We start from the raw sequence: 21,519 nt of genomic DNA, 5'->3' as shown, positions 1-21,519 counted from the left end.
TGCATAAATAGCAAGTGTATGGACAAAACAAATGTAATATAAATAACAAAGAATAAATAGGCTCGGCCTGTTTGCAGTGTCTTATGGCATCAAATACCACCTGGGATGGAGGAGTAGCAGCAAGGCAAAGATGGCTGTAACAGCTGCCATTGTGGCTCCCTGCTCCTTGGGTTGCAGAGCTTAAGGGATGCTCCAAATTCTGCCAGCTGCAAGAGGCTCCAAGGGTGTGCACCAGTACTACAGCTAGTTCCCTGAATGCATCCTATCTACCAGTAGATTCGTTCTTAAGAGCTTAAAAATAACTTTCTGATTGTTACTTTCCCTTTTGCATCCTATAGCATTCAGAAGTAAAGCATACTTAAACCATAGAGGGGAAGGACAGGGAATTGTAGTCACTAGTACCTGAATGGGGGGATTGTGCCACAGTTCTGGGGAAAGTATAGAGGTAACTTATGTGAGGTCTGGTAAGAGCTAGTTGTAGTTGGAGGAGGAAGGGCCAAGGATAAGACACACAAAAAGTTTAGAACAAATAGCATTAAAAACAAACAGAAAAAGTAAAATGGAGCCATTTGTACTGTTTCATTGAAACTGAAATTACTGGGATGAATATGCTTAAAATTAAGCATGTGCTTAAGTGCTTTACTGGATCAAGGACATAGTGCTCAGTACCTGACAGGACCAAGCTATATGTTTATAAAGTGCACTATATAAATGTAAAAACATTGTTATTAATGATCATTAATAACTTTGATCATAATAATTACCTCTTCATTCTTTATGACAAAGACACATATACGTCCTCAGGAAGAATATGTTGTTTGTTTGTATCTTACTCCTTGGTAGCATGCCAAAACAACAACAGCAGCCAACCTACCACTGGGTTATCAAATGTGGTCTGTATGAATTGTTAGTTAAAATAGTAATGGGGTCTGTCCTCTACCCTCAGCATGTGGGGTACACTAATAATTACATGTTCAAACACCAACTTATCAAAGTGTGGCTTATGTCTCCACTTGTCACCTCTGAATTTGGCCAACAGAGTTCAATTGATATTCTTTTTGGGGAAGATGAGAAAAGCGCTTGGTTGAAAACAAATTACAGTGGTCATTGTATAATTTATAAGCTCTATAAAGCTGCTTTTGAGGAGGTGTGTAGTGAGGAAATTGAGGAACTGTAGCCATGGTGGATGATTTAAGTAGCTATCCCAAAGGCTATTTAAGAGCTGAAACACTTATTTCTCAAGCAGAAACTATAATTTTTGTCAGCATGTAAACACAGGGCCTGACTCTCTTCTGCCTTATACTTTTGTGTAATCCAGGGGTCGGCAACCTATGGCACATGTGCCAAAGATGGCATGCAAGCTGATTTTTAATGGCACGCTGCTGCCTGCCAGGGTCCCGGCCGCTGGCCCCGCTTAGCCCACTGCCGAACCCAGGCTGGCAGCGGGCTGAGCGGGGCTGGTGGCCAGGACCCTGGCAGGCAGCAGTGTGTCATTAAAAATCCGCCCTGGCCCGGCCCGGCCCGCTCCTCTCTGCCCCTCCTGCCGGCATTTGCACATGCTTTCCTGACCTCCGTCACTTCCGGCAGGAGGTTGTGTTTCCGGGTTAGCATGTCTATACCACTACCTGGTGTCTGCAGAGTCTGAGCGGCCCCGGAAGCGGCCCCACCGGCAGGGGCAGGAAGAGGGACCTGGCTCCACAAGAGTTGCAGCACCCACGAGGCCTGTAAGTGGGGAAGGGTCCTGGTCCCAGCTGCACCATGCACCCGCCCGGCCCGAGCACGGCTGGCCCCGCTCCCTGGACTCAGGCAGGCTGCCCTGGGGTTGGAGCCCTGGTGCCGGGATGAGCTCGGCTCTGTACTGGAGCAGGCCGCGTCCCACAGCTCGAACCCGGGTCCGGGGGCTGTGGCTCGCCGCCTGCTGGACCCTGGGAACAGCTGGGTCGCGCCTCTTTTCCCACCCCAGGTCACTGGACCCCGCTCCCCTCCGGCATTGAGGGCAGAACCCAGGAGTCCGGAGCCCTAATCTCCGTCTGCCCCCCACCCCCTCGAACAACTAGAGCCCAGCTGGAAACCTAGGAATCCAGAGTCTTCGTTCCCAGCACTCCTCCCCCGAGTATCAGACACCAGCCCCTTCCCGGAGCCCAGGAGTCCCAACTCCCACCCCACTCCCCACCCTACCCCCCCACACACACCCAAAGCCCCTGCCCTGACCCCTGCACCTCCCTCACACACACCCAGCCCTCTGCCCTGACCATCCCCTCAAACACACCCAGCCCCCTGCCCTGACGCCTGCACCCCCCATGACCCCAGCCCCACCACATACCCAGCCCCCCACACCCCATGCCCTGACTCCTGCACCCTCCTCACACACCCTCAGTCCCCTGCCCTGACTCTTGCACCCCCACACATACCCAGCCCCCCACACCCCATGTCCTGACTCTTGCACCCCCCACATCCCCACCCCAACCCTGAGCACCAAATGGGAGCTCCTGCACCGCCCGCCCCACATTCCCACCTGCACCCCTCGCACCAAATGGGAGCTGGCCAGGTAAGCGCTCCAAACCCAAACCTTCTGTCCCAACCCTGAGCCCCCTCCTTCATTCTAGCTCCTGGCCAGACCCCGCACCCCAATCCCCAGCCCTGTGCTCAATGCACTCCCACCCTCAGCTCAGTGCAGAGAAGAAGAGAATGGACTTGAACCAGGGAGAAGGTAGGTACCCACCCTATGTGGGCAGGGCTGGGACCCCAGAGTGTCTGCTTAGCCCACTGCTGGTCTGGGGTCCCGGCCGCTGGCGCTGCTCAGCCCACTGCTGGCCCTGGGTTCTGGCTGCCAGCCCCTTGCCAGCCAGGGTCCCAGCTGCTAGTCCCACTCAGCCTGCTGCCAGTCTAGGTGAACGGAATCCCAGGCCGGCAGCGTAAAATCAACATTTTAATTTAATTTTAAATGAAGCTTCTTAAACATTTTGAAAACTTTGTTTACTTTACATACGAAAATAGTTTAGTTATATAATATAGACAGAGAAAGACCTTCTAAAAATGTTAAAATGTATTACTGGCACACAAAACCTTAAATTAGAGTGAATAAATGAAGACTCGGCACACCACTTCTGAAAGGTTGCCGACCCCTGGTGTAATCATTTAGGCCCTGATCCTGGGATAAGCTCCCTACAGACAGACTCATGTGCCCTCACAGAGCCCCACTGAGATAAGTAGGGCTCTGTGTAACACAGGCATTTACCTTCACAGGTTTGCTCATGTGGATGCAATTGCAGACGTTATCCCCATGCAAAGTGAGTTTAAAATGTTACTCCTGATGCGCGTGGAACAAAGATTCTGATTCAGAAGTATTTTGCACCAACTCTTCAAATATACGAAGACTGACGCAAATTGCAAGGAAGTGAAGAATCAATTGTATAGTTTCTTGCCCTATCCATCCATTCCATGTCTGTTGGAAGCACATGCAGATGGTGGTTAGCTGACCATCGTCAAAGCTGGACTTCTGACTAAAAGGTTTATTGCAATTTTATGTACAAAGCCTGCATACTGGACTTTTAGATGTATCAGAGTCTCCTCCAGGTTTATGAAAAAGACTCCTCTTGAATGTCCCTACTCTTTGCAGTAAATACATATTGTCCTAAATATATTGTAAAGAAGTTCTAACCAAATATCTTAGTAATTCAAATTATCACTCCCATTATGCATATGCCCTATTACAATAACTATCTTCCACTATCTCATCTTTTTTTCATATCATGAACAGATGGCTCTGAGCTTTATGTAGGTGATTGATTAAACTACACACAACAGGAGTATTTTGTGCATGAACAAATTCGTTTTAACAAGATTTTAAATTCTTTTAGCAACCAGTCTACTCTGGGAGACGGGAGTCTATTTTTCTTTTCCACTTTTCTTTTAAACGTATGCAGTACCTGCCTTAAAACTAAGGTGCATATGTCTCATTCTAGGAGTTATTTATTATATGGAGATATATCTATCTCATAAAACTGGAAGGGACCTTGAAAGGTCATCAAGTCCAGTCCCCTGCCTTCATAGCAGGACCAAGTACCATCCCTGACAGATTTTTCCCCCCAGATCCCTAAATGCCCCCCTCAAGTATTGAACTCACTACTCTGGGTTTAGCAGGCCAATGCGCAAACCACTGAGGGCTTGATTCTGCTGACTGCTACTAAAAAAGGAGTAGAAAGGCAAAGCAGTGCTGCTGAGCACTCACAAAACTGCTAGAGATGCTCTGAAACGAATTCTGATGAGTATGGGAGAAAATGAGCATGGAGTCTTGAAGAGAGGGTGTGGTCAGGGCATAGGGGCTTGCATTCAGTACTGCACATGCAAATGTATGTGTTAATCATTTTTGTTATTTCAATCATTGCTGTACCTGAGTGTGCAGAAAAGATGCCCTAAGGGGAAAGTGAGAGTAGAAGCATTAATGACTGATCTTTTAGACTGTTGTTTCAACTTTATAAAGGGTGGAGGGTCTGGCTCGACTGAAAATGACTAATAGCTGATAAAACCCAGCTGATGGAGAAGCTGGCTAAAATACGAAGCTAGAAAGTGCACAACAGACAGGGGCTGTAGTGTGGAAGCTGCCAGTCACTCCCTGGGCTTAGAGAGAGAAAAGGACGAAATCAAGGGAGCGAGAGAAGCCTTGGGATCCTGGCCCTGAGGGAAGGTTTGCCGAGAAGTGTGGTGAGGAGAGCTTATGGGAGGCAGAGTAGGAAGCAGCCCAGGGAAAGAGCAGTGAGGGTCGAGATTGTATAGACCTTAGAGGCTGATTATAGGGTATCTGAGCTGCAACCTGCAGTAGCAGGTGGGCTTTGGTTCCCCTACCAGCCACCGGGAAGTAGCACAGGATTATGGGAGACACCAACTGGAAAGCTGGTCTGGAAGGACTTTGATACCCTGGAAGTGAGGACTACCTAGTGACCTATACAGAAAGCTGAGTCACAAAGAGAGAGCGCACCCTGAGTTGTGGGGGGTGGTGAGTGAACAACAGAAGGGGAGAGCTGATTTCCCAGACACAGCCAAAAAGAGGTGCACCAATAGTGAGTGAACACTGTGACTGGCGGGGATGAGGGTAGTAATTACCACAGACCCTGGGACTGGTAAACAGCTCCAGAGAATTGCTACCCCTGGGTGGAATTGCATGTACTGGTTCACACTCCGTTCAAGAGACTCAGAAAGATCTTAAGTTATAAAGGGCCATTTTGAACTGACTCAGGAAGGGTCTCATTTTGATGAACCTTTGACCGAGGTGTGTGTGGGGTGCAAACCAAGCTGAAGGGTTGAAAGGATAGTGACCTACTACACACCCATCTGGAAGATGGGCAACTTCTGGTAAATTTAGTGTGTGTTTAGACCTTTTATCATTTTCATGAGTGTTTTATCTGTAATGCATTTGTCTGTAAATGTACTCTGCTTTGGAAGAGCTGTTTGATTACTTATAACCACTGACTTACACTGTTCATAGCCTTGCTGGGATAATTGTGACTTGCAGGGGGTTGCAGCCCATAACTCTGGTCTGGAAGAATAAGGACATGGGTCCTTCAGGGCTTCCCTGAGGATTCAGGGGGCCTGGGGCAAAGCAGGGGAGTTGTGGCGCTTGTACTCACTCGGCGGCAGTCCAGGTCTTCGGTGGCATTTCGGCAGCGGGGAGCCCTTCAGTCGCTCCGCGTCTTCGGCAGCACTGAAGGGCCCCCCGCCACCAAAATGCTGCCAAAGACCCAGACTGGCACCAGGCCAGGGCTCGTGGGGCCCCTGTGGGGCCCGGGGCAAATTGCCCCACTTACCCCTTCACCCCCGGGCAGCCCTGGGGTCTGGGTGATAGCTAGAGTCCTGAGAGTTCAGAGGGCATTCCTTGAGCCAGGGGTGGCCAACCTGAGCCTGATAAGGAGCCAGAATTTACCAATGTACATTGCCAAAGAGCCACAGTAATAGGTCAGCAACACTCCCCCCATCAGCTACCCACCCCCACTCCCAGCACCTCCCACCCACCGGCAGCCCCACTGATCTGCGCCTCCCCCTCCCGCCCCGCACCTCCTGATCAGATGTTTTGTGGCATGCAGGAGGCTCTGAGGGGGGCAGTGGGGGTGGAGCGAGGTCACTGCAGGCTCAGGAGAGGGGGTGGGAATGTGTGGAGTGGGGACCGGGCCTGTGGCAGAGTCAGAGGTTGAGCAGTGAGCACCCCCCGGCACATTGGAAAGTTTGCGCCTGTAGCTCCAGCCCTGGAGTCGGTGCCTATACAAGGAGCCACATATTAACTTCTGAAGAGCTGCATGTGGCTCCAGAGCCACAAGTTGACCACTCCTGCCTTGAGCAAATCATAAAGGGGGTCACAGTTGCTTTTACACCTGAACTGGGACAATGGGCTAGTTCAAGACATAGAAATGCTTCCAAATGCTCTCATGAAACAGTGCCTCTGACAGACTTCAATGCTCAATGCTTCGTGGCATATATGGGGGAAAGGGACTTTTAGCCAGCTTCTCAGTCTGCAGTGACCATTGTCCTCAGCTTTCTTTATATTTTTGGTTGTGAGTAACAAAAATGGTTTATCTAACAATTCTTCTGTTGGTTCAGCATTGCTCTTTCATTACCCTCATTCGGGCTTTAGCTTTGATTGCCCATAGTAATAAGAGCTAAACATTTTGCTAAAATATTGCTAAACAACTTAATATAATAACAGTTCTATTTTTTAAATACATTTGTTTCTGTTGCATTTATGTCCACAGAATTAGTTCACTGGTAGGAATGAGCAGGGAAATAATGAATTTTAAGTGAATATTGTGGAATAGTCACACTGAAAAGTCTATTTCTTGACATTTTACTCATCCAAACATGGAAAGAAACATTCCCATTTTGTTACTATGGACAAAATGTTTAAAGTTGGGAACCTCAAGTTAGACATTCAAATGCACATTTAGGTGACTAAGAAGTGGCCTGAGTTTTCAAAAGTACTGAGCTCCTGCAGGTCCCAGGGATTATTGCCCAGCTTTAGGTATCCACATTTTGGCATATGTGTCCAATCAAAACAACTTGAATTTTGAATACTGAATACTCAAAACAAACTGCCTGAAAATGAGTTGTGGATACTAGCCAAGCCTTATTTGTGGAAATTACTTAGCTAATAATGAAAAAACTAAAAGAAAATTGTAATTCATTCACAGACAATTTACAAACGGTAAAAGAGGTGAAATTGGTTAATACTTTACCTGGTAACTTATTCAGATATTTCTAATAACAGTAATGCATTATTTTGCTGTGCATTTTTCTATACTATATAATGAAGCGCAGCATCATAATTATAAGCACTTTTATAAAATTAGGTGCTTTCTTGGCATTTGGTGTTTCAGTGTGCCTGTCACAGCAGTAGGAATTGGTTGCAGGCTGTGACTCCAATGTTAAGTGATATATATACACTGAAAGGCTCCTTCCTAGATGTCATTCAGCATTTCTGACAACGTAACAAAGAGAGCTAAAGAGCAGCTTATCTTCCTAGAATAAAGGCTAACACCAAAAGGAGATTGATTCTCCTCTGAGATACATAGTCAACAATAACCAGATATCTTGAAAAATCTGCTAGTGCATTCTGTGGTTTTCCTGTATACCAATGAATAGACATCCATGATATCCAACTGTGAATGCCCGCATACCATAGTGGAATTAAATCCTGTGGGGTTAATCCATTTTAAACCTCTGGTTGACATCTTTCCCATCTTTTTCTCAAAAGTTTTAGACTCCACAGGAAATCCTCACACAATTTATTTCTTTTGCCACTGATAAGACTTAGCGGAGTTTAGATGTTTTCAGGAGGCAATAGCCGTTGGAAACCTTCCTTTTCCTCTTGTGGGTTTTTAGGGATTTTTCCCCCTCTCTTTCTTCTTCTAGATAAACTTTGGATATTATGAGACCTAAAAGAAGATGTAGTTCAACCTAGGAGAGGTTTGGCCTTTGTGTGAAATGACTGCAGAAAGGTTCTGTGTGGGAAGAAAAGCTGAGACTTAAACTGTGAAAATAGAAGACAATTGTTAACGGAAAATCTGAAATACAGAAATTCAAATAAGAAAAGATGCACAATGGTTGCAGATCTCATCTTGTCATTTAAGTGACAAGTTATCCAAGCAAATAAACATCCAGCCCTAATTTGCTCTCAGCCCTCTGCATTTGTTTTTTACTTTGCTTTATAGTTTCTAGTGGAGAGGATTCTTTTATGTTTGGCACATCCTGACCTATTATACAGCACCATATATAATTGCACTATAGAAATAATAGATCTTCCTATGATAATTTCTCTCTAAAATTGTAAGTAGTTCTTATTCTTATATTAATCAGCATTATTGATAGGCCATCTCTACAACCCATATTTGCATTGGGGTGGATGTAACTTTTTAATCCAGCCTGAGTCAAGGATGTTAATCTGATCTCTGCTTTCCCCTTGCTGCTAGGAGGAGGAAAAATGCAACAGCCCTCTTGCTCACTTCTCATCCTGCCTCATGCTGGCCTGACTGTGCTCACTGGCGCATTGTGTATTTGGTGCCAGGATTCCATGTATTCCCCATCCCTACCTGCCTATTTCTCACCTACCTGCAGAGGCAGGGAAAACTAGGCAAGAAGTAACTTGGCAGCTGTAGTTTTCCCTGCTTCTGCAGGGAGTCTGGCTATGTGAGTAACCCACCCCAAAGGAGCAAAGAGGGCCACTTGCAACTCCATACTCCTTTGCAGATCTGGTTGGGAACCAGAAATTACATTATTCAGGACATTCCAATATTCAGAAAATAGAATTTGTTCCAGATCAGTATGAAAAGATGAAAAGGAAATTCCCCATGAATTCAGTTCAGGACTATTGAAATGTTCCCTTTTGATAGTGTTGTTCAATTAAATTTTTTTGCTTTCTTTTATATTAAAATAGCTTTCTTTTATATTAAAATACTACACTCAATGTTTTTATATAATATAAAAGTCTAAATGAAATTAATTGAAATAACACGATTAAAACAAAATGAATTGAAATGTCACTAATCTAAGCAATTCAAATTTGATTTTTTTTAAACAGAAAACTTGACATATACCAGCAATATGTTTCAACTTTGACAAACCTGCATTTTTCAATGGAAAACTGTTCTGTCGAAAAACTTCCAACTAGATCTTCTCTTCTCACAGCACAGGCCTCTAGATTGAGTCCACTAAGTGGTTCTTTCTTGCCTGAGGAGCCCCACTGAAATAAATTGCCTCTCGTAAGTAATGGCAGCAGAATCATGCTCTTAAAGTTACAGTTCTTCCAATAAGGCCTGATTTGATATTTTCATTCTACAGCATTCAACCTTAAAGGGCTGTGAATGTTTTCATTTAAAATATTATATGAAAAACACATTTGCTTCTGATGTTTAGACTGAATCTCTTTGCTGTAGTTTCTCTGTAACAGTAGATTAAGCTAATTTTCATTGATTCATAGATTCCAAGGCCAGAAGGGAGCACTGTGATCATCTAGTTTGACTGCTGATGTAACCCAGGCTATTAAACTCCTCCAAAATAATTTCTAGAGCATATTTTTTAGAAAAATATTCATTGTTGATTAAAAATGGTCAGTGATGGAGAATCCACTGCAATGGTAAGGTTTTTTTTCCAATGACTAATTATTCTTACTGTTAAAAATTACACCTTAAAAGATTGTATCAGAGGGGTAGCCATGTTAGTCTGGATCTGTAAATAGCAACAAAGAGTCCTGTGTCTGATGAAGTGGGTATTCACCCACAAAAGCTCATGCTCCAATACATCTGTTAGTCTGTAAGGTGCCACAGGACTCTTTGTTGCTTTTTACAGATCCAGACTAACACTAACTTGTAAGCTTCTTTTCTGTGTTTAAGATCAGCAAGCTGGTCGCCTGCCATATTTACTATTCTTTCTACACATCGGGATGGTTTGTTCCTGCAATCTCAATAAGGATTTTTTAAAATACAGCCAGCTCTCCTGGACTCCTTTCCCCCTCATGTTATTCTCCCAGAGGATCCTGCCCATCAGTTCACTGAGGGAGTCAAAGTCTGCTTTTCTGAAGTCCAGGGTCCGTATACTGCTGCTCTCCTTTCTTCCTTGTGTCAGGATCCTGAACTCGACCATCTCATGGTCACTGCCTCCCAGGTTCCCATCCACTTTTGCTTCCCCTACTAACTCTAACCAGTTTGTGAGCAGCAGGTCAAGAAGAGCTCTGCTTCTAGTTGGTCCCTCCAGCACTTGCACCAGAAATTGTCCCCTACACTTTCCAAAAACTTCCTGGATTGTCTGTGCACTGCTGTATTGCTCTCCCAGCAGATATCAGGGTGATTAAAGTCTCCCATGAGAACCAGGGCCTGTGATCTAGTAACTTCTGTTAGTTGCCGGAAGAAAGCCTCGTCCACCTCATCCCTCTGGTCTGGTGGTCTATAGCAGACTCCCGCCACAAGACCACTCTTGTAGTTCACACTTCTAAACTTAATCCAGAGACTCTCAGGTTTTTCTGCAGTTTCATACCGGAGCTCTGAGCAGTCACACTGCTCTCTTACATACAATGCAACTCCCCCACCTTTTCTGCCCTGCCTGTCCTTCCTGAACAGTTTATATCCATTCATGACAGTACTCCAGTCATGTGAGTTATCCCAGCAAGTCTTTGTTATTCCAATCACATGATAGTTCCTTTGACTGTGCTAGGACTTCCAGTTCTTCCTGCTTGTTTCCCAGGCTTCTTGCATTTGTGTATAGACCCTTAAGATAACTCGCTGATCGTCCAGCTTTCTCAGTATAAGACAGGAGTCCTTTCCTGCTCATGCTTCCTCCTGGTATCCCATTTCCCCACTTATCTCAGGGCTTTGGTCTTCTTCCCCCGGTGAACCTAGTTTAAAGCCCTCCTCACTAGGTTAGCCAGCCTGCTTGCGAAGATGCTCTTCCCTCTCTTTGTTAGGTGGAGTCCATCTCTGTCTAGCACTCCTTCTTGGAACACCATCCTATGGTCAAAGAATCCAAAGCCTTCTCTCCAACACCACCTGCGTAGCCATTCGTTGACTTCCACTATTCGACGGTCTCTACCCAGGCCTTTTCCTTGCACAGAGAGGATGGACGAGAACACCACTTGTGCCTCAAACTCCTTTATCCTTCTTCCCAGAGCCACGTAGTCTGCAGTGATCTGCTCAAGGTCATTCTTGGCAGTATCATTGGTGCCCACGTGGAGAAGTAGGAAGAGATAGCGATCCAAGGGCTTCATGAGTCTTGGCAGTCTCTCCGTCACATCATGAATCCTAGCTCCTGGCAAGCAGCAGACCGCTTGGTTTTCCCGGTCGGAGAGGCAGATAGATGACTCAGTCCCCCTGAGGAGGAAGTCCCCAATCACCATCACCCTCCTCCTTCTCTTGGGAGCGGTGGTCATGGGACCCCCATCCCTAGGACAGTGCATCTCATGCCTTCCAGTCGGTGGGGTCTCCTTCTGCTCCCTTCCCTCAGATGTATCATCTAGTCCACTCTCCGCATTAATACCAGTGGAGAGACCATGAAAATGGTTGCTCACCTCTATCTCCATTGCTGGTACATGGACGCTCCTCTTTCTTCTTCTGGAAGTCACATGCTGCCAAATTTCTTCACCGCCCCGCTGCACAGCCTGCTCTGATTCTTCAGAATGCTGTGCCCGTAGAAGCATATCCTGATGTCTGTCCAGGAAATCTTCATTTTCTCATATGCAACACAGGGTCAATACTTGTTTCTCCAGACCTTGAACTTTCTCTTACAATATAGAGACCAGCTTGCACTTTGTACAGACAAAGTCGCTTCTGTCCTGTGGAAGAAAGACAAACATGGCACAACCTGTGCAAGTTACAACAGCTGAATGCTCACCTTCCATATTACCTTCCTTCTAAGAGCTTCCTCAGCTGTTGCAGTAACTACTCAGGGCTTGGCTACACTTACAAATTTGCAGCGCTGCAGCAGGGTGTGAAAACACACCCTCTGCAGCGCTGCAAATTGCGGCGCTACAAAGCACCAGTGTAGTCAAAGCCCCAGCGCTGGGAGCCGCGCTCCCAGCGCTGTTCGTTATTCCCCACAGGGAAGTGGAGTACGGACAGCGCTGGGAGAGTTTTCTCCCAGCGCTGGTGCTTTGATTACACTTAGCGCTTCAAAGTGCTGCCGCGGCAGCGCTGCCGCGGCAGCGCTTTGAAATGCAAGTGTAGCCAAAGCCTCAGAGAAGCCTTCAAGATGAAAGCCTCAGTGCGCTCTCCCCAGGCGAGCTCCCTCTGTTAGTCTCCGCTGTTCACTGCTCAGCTGGTTCGCTGCTGATTGCCTTTTTATAACAGTCAGGCCCGCTCAAGGCCCACCTGGAACAAAGCACGCCCAATTCACACTTTTCAAACAAACAATCAAACACATGGTCAAACTGACAAACTGTCCCCACAACAGAGACTCAGATACTCACCAACACAGCTCCCCAATGCAGCACTTAGCGAACCTCCTCTCGGACAGATCCCAGGCAAACTCCCTCTGTTAGCCTCTGCTGTAAATGCATCAAGTTCCATTGTGCCTCAACAAAATCATACACCTTGGGTTTGCTACCCTTTTAGATTTCATACAAGGTGACTATCTTTCTGACTTGACTCTTCTTGATAGTAGTTTAGGACGACAGTGGGAAAATTAGCATCCCCACGTCTGAAAAAAAAATCTTTGCTTTTGGATGCAATGTCCTGCATTGGTATGAATAACATTCCCATTAACATTTAACATTCCCAGTGCTACCAACTTGACTTCCTTAACTAGTGTAAATGACAAACTATCATATAATGGGGTCAGTGTATTAGTATTCTTCACCTATTAGAAATACAAACTTCAGTCTGACTTCTGAAGCCCCACTTCTGTCCTGATTTTATAGCACAGGAGACAACTGAATTATTCAATAAGCTAATAACAATTTTCAGATGGGAAATTAAAACAGCATAATTCTCTATTTGTTTTTTGTTTTAACAATACATTAATATTCTGTGTGTAGCAGAAATAATACTTATCATTTTATTATAAAGTGTTGTACACATAAGAAAATGTTCTATTAAACACTTTATGGTGTGTTATTTCAAGCCTTCAGCAGTTATGCTGATGAGTCTCTGCCTTCAAGCCCTTGCCTGCCAACACAGCTACTATAATGTGTCATAATTCACCCTTCATTTAATTAAGGCATCTGTCTAGAAAAATGTGTTTCAGTATTCGTTCTTCTTTTCATATTTACCAATATACAGGACACAATAGCATTGTTTTTCTAGCATGGGGTCTGAGCCTCCATTCTATTTGACTGCTCCTGTGAAGTACGAAATGCCCTCACTCCCCCGATCTCTGTAGATTTTGAAGGCATTAAGTTCTTTGTAGGAGAGGGGGCCATTTAGGGAACTGGGGTAAAAATCTGTCTGGGGATTGGTCCTGCTTTGAGCTGGGGGTTGGACGAGATGACCTCCTGAGGTCCCTTCCAACCCTGATATTCTATGATACACAGCAAGGAGATGTTCAAAATATTGCAGAATAGGGTTTGTATTTGGTTGCTGGGGATCTGGCTATCACAGATCTGTAATTTTCCTATAAATAACCCCATAATTCTAAAACATAAATGTGTATTGGATGTTTATTTGTGGTTCTTCATGGCAGAGACTGTCTTAACTCTTTTTATGTATAATACAGTGTCCAGCACAATGAGTCCCTGATCCGGATAGGGGTCCCTAGGTATTACTCAAATACTAGTAACAGAGTGTGTGAGAGACCCGTACAGGCCACCACTGGTTTGTAGAGACTTTCCTGGTGGTCCACAGAATGAAATATATCGAGAACCAAATAGAGAGTGGATTGGCTGTTGAAGGAAGATGAGTCCATGAGAGGCTCTTATCCACTTTGAAGGTTTCAGTAAATGAAAGCATTACATGAGCATGCAAGCTCTTAATCGGCATCCTTGGTAACAGCTGAAATTTGTTTGACTGACAAGAGATTGAACATATCTAAAGCTTGAGGCATAGATAGAGAAGACAGAGTTGGATAGGGGAAAAGCATGTTTAGATAAAGGTGGTGATATTTGTTTTAAATACAGGGGTCAAGCTGGGTAAGATGTTTTTTCCTCTCCTCTGCCCGCTACTAGTGAGAGTGCTTGAGCAGCTACTAGAAGTTTAATGTCATGCTACGTACTGAAAAATAATGTTTCTGGTTCTCCACACTTACATCTAATAATGGATTAGAGATCAGTGTACAGTTTCTTATTCTTTCTATAAGAGCACAACTCACCCCTCCTTAGAAAGACTCCTAATGATTTCAATGTGAATTAAATCCTCAAACAATAGATTTAAAAATATTAAACGAATAGATAAGAAGAGACCACTCATCTAGACTGACCTCCTGCATAATACAGGCCATACAATCTCAGCAAGCAATTCCTGCATCAAGCCTCCAAAATATTGATTGAACCGGAGCATATATTTTATACAGGTATCTAGTCTTTAGTTAAAGACCACAAGTCATAAACAGTTTGCCATATCTCTTGTTAATCTGTTACACTAGTTAATTACCCTCACTGTTTCTAAAAGAAAAAGAAAAATTGTTTCTTACTTCCAGTGAACCTTTGAGACTTCAACTCCAGCCATTAGTGTTATACTTCTGCTACTAGACTAAGGAGTAGAGCTGGGTGAATAACTGCTTTGGGGAGGGGAGGGAGGGAGAATTCATCAACAATTTTGAAAAGCTGGAAAAAATCATTTCAGGTTGGATTTTTAATTATTTTTTTTTAAATCTACAGAGAATTGAATAGTCAAAAACAAATTTATTTCAGGACAAATGAAGTATTTTGTTCCAGTAAAACTGAAACATTTTGTTTGATTTTGACCATTTTTACATATTATTTGTGGGGGTTTTAAAATAATATTTGAGGAGATTTTGAGACAAAAAGTGCATCAAACATAATGTTTAGTTTCAAAGATGTTGAACTATTCAAACAAACAATTCAATGAAACTGACATGAATTTGTGAAATGTTTCAGTGTCTGCATTTGCATTTTTTTGCCAAAAATAAGTTTTGGCTCGAAAACTTTCCCTAGCTCTGCTAAAGAGTGCTCAAGTATCAGATATTATGCCATTACTGCACTTTGAAAGGTAACAATGAAAGATAACACCTTTGTACATAGGATGCCTGCCCCCATGAACACTTTATTTTCTGAGAACACTAAGAGAGGTGGAAGATCAGCATTTCTGCTCCAGTATAACTGTTGTCCTGGGATTTTTCATGCTTTCCAACTTCCACTCTGACGTATATGGGCCCAATTCTGTTTAAATCTTGTGCCAGAGCTCATTATTATGCTTTGCTTTGCTTCATTATATAGCTTTGATTATCTTATTGATGTAGTGGAATTGTGCCTGTTTATGCCAGAGTGGAATTTGGCTCAATTGACTTCAGGCAGGGGCAACTTAAGCACAGAATATTTTGGCTTGGCGAGAAGGAGATTTGACTCTGCTAAGAGAGTCCCAGTCTGAGTTTCCAATGTGGCAATGTGTAGGCTGTGCACACAATGAAATTAATCCAGCCAGAGTTTTGTGAACTTTATCAGTTGATTAAGTCAGAGGCAGTGTCTTGCCACCAGCTGGCAGAGGCAACAGCTATAAAGTATAGACTAACTCAAATATCAACTCAGTTCTTTAAAGTAGTTAAGTACTTGCTGAATGAACATAGTGTTAGATCATGTAACTTAATTTTTTGTGAATAGTATAACTTTGCATTCTCTAACCTCTCCCATAATATCAAGGGTTTTAAGTATTCATAACTTATCTAGTCAGATATTCTATGTTTTTTTTTAAAAAGTGTTAATTTAATTGTTCATTTAACAACTCATGGTTTGTGGTAAAACACTTCAGTACAGATGGGCACACATTGATTATATTAAAATATGAAACATGGATTACTGCTAGTTAGGGACACCGTTTATTATCATTTTACAGGAAAATAATTCCATACAAATCAATCTGTGGCATATGGAGGGTTGAGGGGGTGGGAGAGAGACCAAAAAACCTCTGTAAGTCGTGCAAGCCAAATTGGCTGCTGGTGATGTGTTAGAAAAATTGACATTTTTATCAACCTGTTATCATTGCAAAAGATGTCTCTAATTTTTAACATCTATCTTACATATGAATCCTGCATGTCAGCTGCCAAACTGGCAGGCGTATGAATTGTATTTCTGGGCAGTACAAATGGAATAAGAGTCATATATGGGAATTACTCCATGTATTAAATAATGCCAATAAATATAACAAGTGCACTGTGCAATATGTGATGATGAGTTATCACTGTGAAGTTATAAATAATCATACTTTAAGATAATTACTTTGGGCCAGAACCTCAGTTAGTGTAAATTGCTTGGCTCTGTTGGGATCAGTGCAGCTACATTGATCTATACTAGCTAAGGATCTGGCCCAAATGTATCTGTGAAATTGTCATTTATGTAAGTTTCTGTATGTATATTTCTTCTCACAGTGAGCCCAAAATCATGCCCCAGAGCCCAAACTGAGTAATTCATCTCCATGGAAGAAAGATCTTCCTTCCAGACAGAGCTCCTCTTTGGCTGACAGTTCAGCCTCCAGGCTGGAGTACTGTTTGTGTTTGAGTACCATTGCCTCCAGCCCAATACAAACACCCAGGAAGAGGGACTGGAAAATCAGTGTAGTTGTGAATTCTCTCACCTCACTCTCAAAGGGAAATTTTGCATGGACGGGCAAGGAACTAATGTGGAATATGCATATAATCTGCAAAATGCAGGGAATGAATGATACCTGCTTGGTACCCGGATTCCTGTCCCTATCTCCTACCACTTCACATGGAGAAGAATCACAGCTGTTCACATTGTGAATCACATTCTGTTATTCACTCATGGATGATGGAGAAGGATTTTTGTTCACTGGTGAATACTGTAACTATATGCAAGAAAATAATCATATAAATATATATACCTCCTATAAGGTGAACAATGCTAATGTCTGGAATGTTGTCAGCCAGACATCTTGCATATGAATGGAATGAGGAGTTTATTAATATTTGTTCTCATTTAAGCAACCACACCTTATATCTATAACAGGGGTCGGCAACCTTTCAGCAGTGGTGTGCCGAGTCTTCATTTATACACTCTAATTTAAGGCTTCGCGTGCTGGTAACACATTTTAATGTTTTTTATTAGGTCTCTTTATAAGTCTATAATATATAACCAAACTACTGTTATATATAAAGTAAACAAGGTTTTCAAAATGTTTCTGAAGCTTTATTTATCCCTTGCTTTTCCTTGCTGAGTTTTCCAATGTCTGGCACGTATTTGGATACTTTAAGCTGAACACAGGCTTCTGAGTGATCACTTGTTAACCGGCTCCAAGAGGGACAGAGGACAGATTTCATGTGTAAAAATACCTGTTCACACAGATATGTGGATCCAAATGCTGAAAGCACTGCAAACGCAATTTTCTTCAAACAGTTAAATTTCACTGGCAGGGATGTCCAGCAGGTCAGAATAGAGGCCCCGTGATCTCTCTCGGTAGCTTCAAGTGCGCTCCGCAGATCCACAAAGTTTGATGTCCACAATTCTGAGCTTTTTAACTGAATGAATCAAAATCTTCAACACCCATCCACTGAAAAACAGACAAATCCAAGTCGCTTTCATTGAACTTTTCAGGTTTAATTAGAAAAGAAAGCATTTGGCTAAATCGCTGGAAATCCTGAAATCTGTCAGAAAATTCTGATTCCAGTCCTTGCATGTACTTTCCAATCTCATCGACACAGACAGTGAAATGTGTCGATAGCTCTTTTATGAGTTGGAAGTAGCGAAAAGTAGAAGTTTGAATATCCCTGGAAAAAACTGCTTGTTTCACAACAAATGCTTTCCAGGCTTCATAAAGATCCAGAACTGTTTGCCCTGCACCCTGGAGACAGAGGTTGAGTTCGGTTAGGTGAGCGGTGATATCAGTTAGAAACATGAGCTTCCACAGCCATTTGTCATCATCCAGTTCGGGGTAGTTTTGTTCTTTTTCCGACAAAAAGGCCTTGATTGCATCAAAACAGTTTACAAAGCACACCAAAACCTTGCCACGACTTAGCCACCGAATGTTGCTGTGAAGTGGGATGTCGTTATAAGCACTGTCCATCTCTTCTAGCAGTGCTTGAAATTGTGAGTCAAAGCAGATCGAGCAACAAGGAAATTCACAATTTGCACCTCTGTATTCATCACATTATTAAGCTCTGAATTAGAAATTTTAGCACACAGGTTTTCTTGATGGATGATGCAGTGAAATTTGAGTGTCGGATGGCCAATTTGATCTTCAGGTACCTTTACAAATCCCTTCTGTTTTCTGACCATGGCAGGAGCAAAATCTGTTGTCACACAACATATTTTTCTGATGTCAACTCCTCGTTCTTCAAAATGGTTTACAAAACTTTCCAGTATATCTTCCCCCTTTGTTGTGACATGCAGGGGTTTTAGGCAACAAAGTTCCTCTTGGATTTCATCGGAAGCACAATATCTTGCAACAGCTGCCAAACGTGGAACGTCATTTATATCCACGCTCTCATCAACTGCAACACTAAACACTGCTGTGTCTTTCAATGCAGTCATCTGCTTTTCCTTAATGTTTACTGCCATTTCACTTACGCATGTCTCAACTGTTCTGGCAGAGATGGGCAGTTCTTTTATTCTAGATATGATTGTATCTTTATTTGGCAAATCATTGAACAAAATCTCCGAACTGCTGAAAAACTTCTTTTATATATTCCCCATCTGTAAACGGCTTTCTGTTTTTTGCAATGCACTGTGCAGTCTTGTAACTTCCTTCTGTAGCTTGATTTAATACAGTGGTGCAAATTTACACTTAAGCTTTTAAAAAACACTGCTTTGCTTCTCATAGGCTGCTACTGCCTTTTTGATTGATTCAGTCTTGTCTGCTTCGTCAAGAAAGGTTGTCTTGTGCTTTGTTTCAAAATGTCATCGAACACTTGATGTGCGACAAACAACACTTTCATAACAGAAAATACAAATAGCACAGTCCTTCTTTTCAATAAATCCAAATGCTTCTGTCCAAGCAGGCTGAAATGATCGGACATTTAGCTTCACTTTCTTAGGAGCTGCCATTTTGTCAAATGTTCCCTTCAACTCTCAGTGGGAAAATAATGGCGATAGAAGGCAGGCACAAGGTGAAACACTGTGTGGTCTGATATAAGCAATTTTAAAATGGGGGTGCTGAGCTGCACCTCCTCTTGCGTTGTGTGCAACCCTCACTGTCCCAGGCTGGGGACAGTGGGCCACAGCGGGGAGGCTGCAGAGCACTGATTCAAGACCAGGAGCAGAGCCCAGGGTGGCCTGCTGGGACTCCAGACCAGAAAGCAGGCTGAGCAAGGCTAGAGATCCAGATCCCGGCTGGCAGGAGCTCAGCGGCTGGAACCCCAGATCGGCAGCTGAGGTGACTGGAGCTGGCCGCTGGTAGGGCTGAGCAGGGCCAGAGGCCTGGACCCTGTCTGGCAGGGGGCCTATGCAAGGTGAGTGGGGCTGCGGCAGGGGGGGACCCCAGCTGGCAAGGGGCCAGCAGCCAGAACCCCAGAGCGGCGGCAGGCTGAGCATCAAAAATCAGCTCACGTGCCACCTTTGGCACGTGTGCCGTAGGTTGCCGACCCCTGATCTATAACCAAATAAAGAGGAAGGAAGAGTCCTGTGGCACCTTATAGACTAACAGATGTTAGGTGCCACAGGACTCTTTGTTGCTTTTTACAGATCCAGACTAACACAGCTACCCTCTGATACAAATAAAGAGGTAATACTATGATGGTGGCAGACTAGGTGCCAGCTCAAGCCAAGGTCCCCATGCCTCAATTGAATACTGACAAATACATAGCTGGAATCAGTCTGGCTCCACCTCTTTGTTAAGATTGGTTTTAGAACTATAAGAAAGTGTTTGGTGGTTAGACTTTATCGAATGCTTGGCAGTTGCTGCCTGCATTAATCTCACTGGTAACATCTGTATCCTATATTGTATAGTAACATGTAAGTGTTTACATTGGAAGCATCTATTACTGTGTGTAAATCATCAGACAGGAGAGACACATGAATTAGTTAAAGTGCTGATCTCAACCAGAAGGTGTTAAATCTTGACTGACAAGGAAGGCCCATGTAATGCCAGATGGACTAGAGCGGAACATAAAAGAGGACAAAAGACTTTGTTGTTTTCTCATCTCCCCTGCCCTCATGAAGACTAGTGCTGCAAGTGAATTCCTCCTATCAGCTGAGTTTCCAGCTCAAACCAGAAGGGAATAAAAATACCCTAACAAGAAGGAACTATATCTTTATGCTGCTTTGACTCAGGAAGGGGAGGGAGGAGGATTACTAGGCAGAAGCAAAAGATTCCCAGTGTTTAACCTGGGTTAGCCATTAGGGATATACAGAGCTTGCTTATTATAGAAGCTTCTATTACTTTGCGAAACCTAAGATTGGAACATATTTGTATATGTTTAGCTCCTTTATCCTTGTAAATAACTCATTTGTTTCCTTTTCCCATATAATGCATCTTTAACTAGTTTATTCTAGGATTGGCTACAAGCATTGCTTTGGGCCGGGGAGTAACCTTAATATTGTTGTGATCCTTGGTGTAATGGAACATCTATCACGATGGTAGGCTCACATAGGTGGTGAGGCAGATTGGAGTACCCAAGGGGACTGTATATGACTCAATGGTTAGGCTGTTATAGTGCCTGATGCCTTTACACTTGATGCTTGGTTGATGAAATATAAGAATAGACTTCACATCCACTTTGGGGTTTGTGCCTTAGTTCTTAACAGTCTGCCCTGAGGTTGGTACACCCACTGTTGAGTCACTGCAAGATAGCTTGACAAATACCAGTTAGGGAGCAAAGTTATATGAAATGTTCTGTCCAATGAATATCAGACTTTGCTCCTGAAAACTGGTGGATTTTGGTGTCTCCTCCTCGGGGGACTTTTATTTCTTTAAATATACATACAATTTGGTGTAATCTGATTCCAAAGCCAAACATTTGCTATGAAAATAGTTTTATTAATTCCAGGGACAAGTTCTCACTAACAGGTATGAATTAATAACATCAAGAGATGTTGACTCCATCAGAGGTAGGGAAACCACCTCAATATTCCCTTCAGTGTGATGGTGGAATCATAACAAACGCCCCTTAAGAGACTCCTCTGAGTCATGACAGCAGCTGGATTCAGTTTTTTTTCTGGACCTCTTATTTCTTTGTAAAAACTGCAACATTTCTGAAATTCATGGCCACAGTGGAGACTCATTTAAAAGTTTCTGATGAAGACATTCAGAGTGTATGCAGTAACACACTAATACATATTGCTAGTACAGCTTGAACATCAAGATTTTTCCCGTGTAGTGCATATTGGCTAATTTTGGCCTTTGGGGCCAGTAAATCTTAATACTCCAAATCTCAATAGAACACAGGTTGGCTTTATCTTGAATTTATATAGCAATGTGATGGGAAACA

The sequence above is a fragment of the Mauremys mutica genome, chromosome 1, assembly GCF_020497125.1.
Source record: "Mauremys mutica isolate MM-2020 ecotype Southern chromosome 1, ASM2049712v1, whole genome shotgun sequence".
NCBI lineage: Eukaryota > Metazoa > Chordata > Testudines > Geoemydidae > Mauremys > Mauremys mutica.
This window is presented reverse-complemented; position numbering follows the sequence as displayed.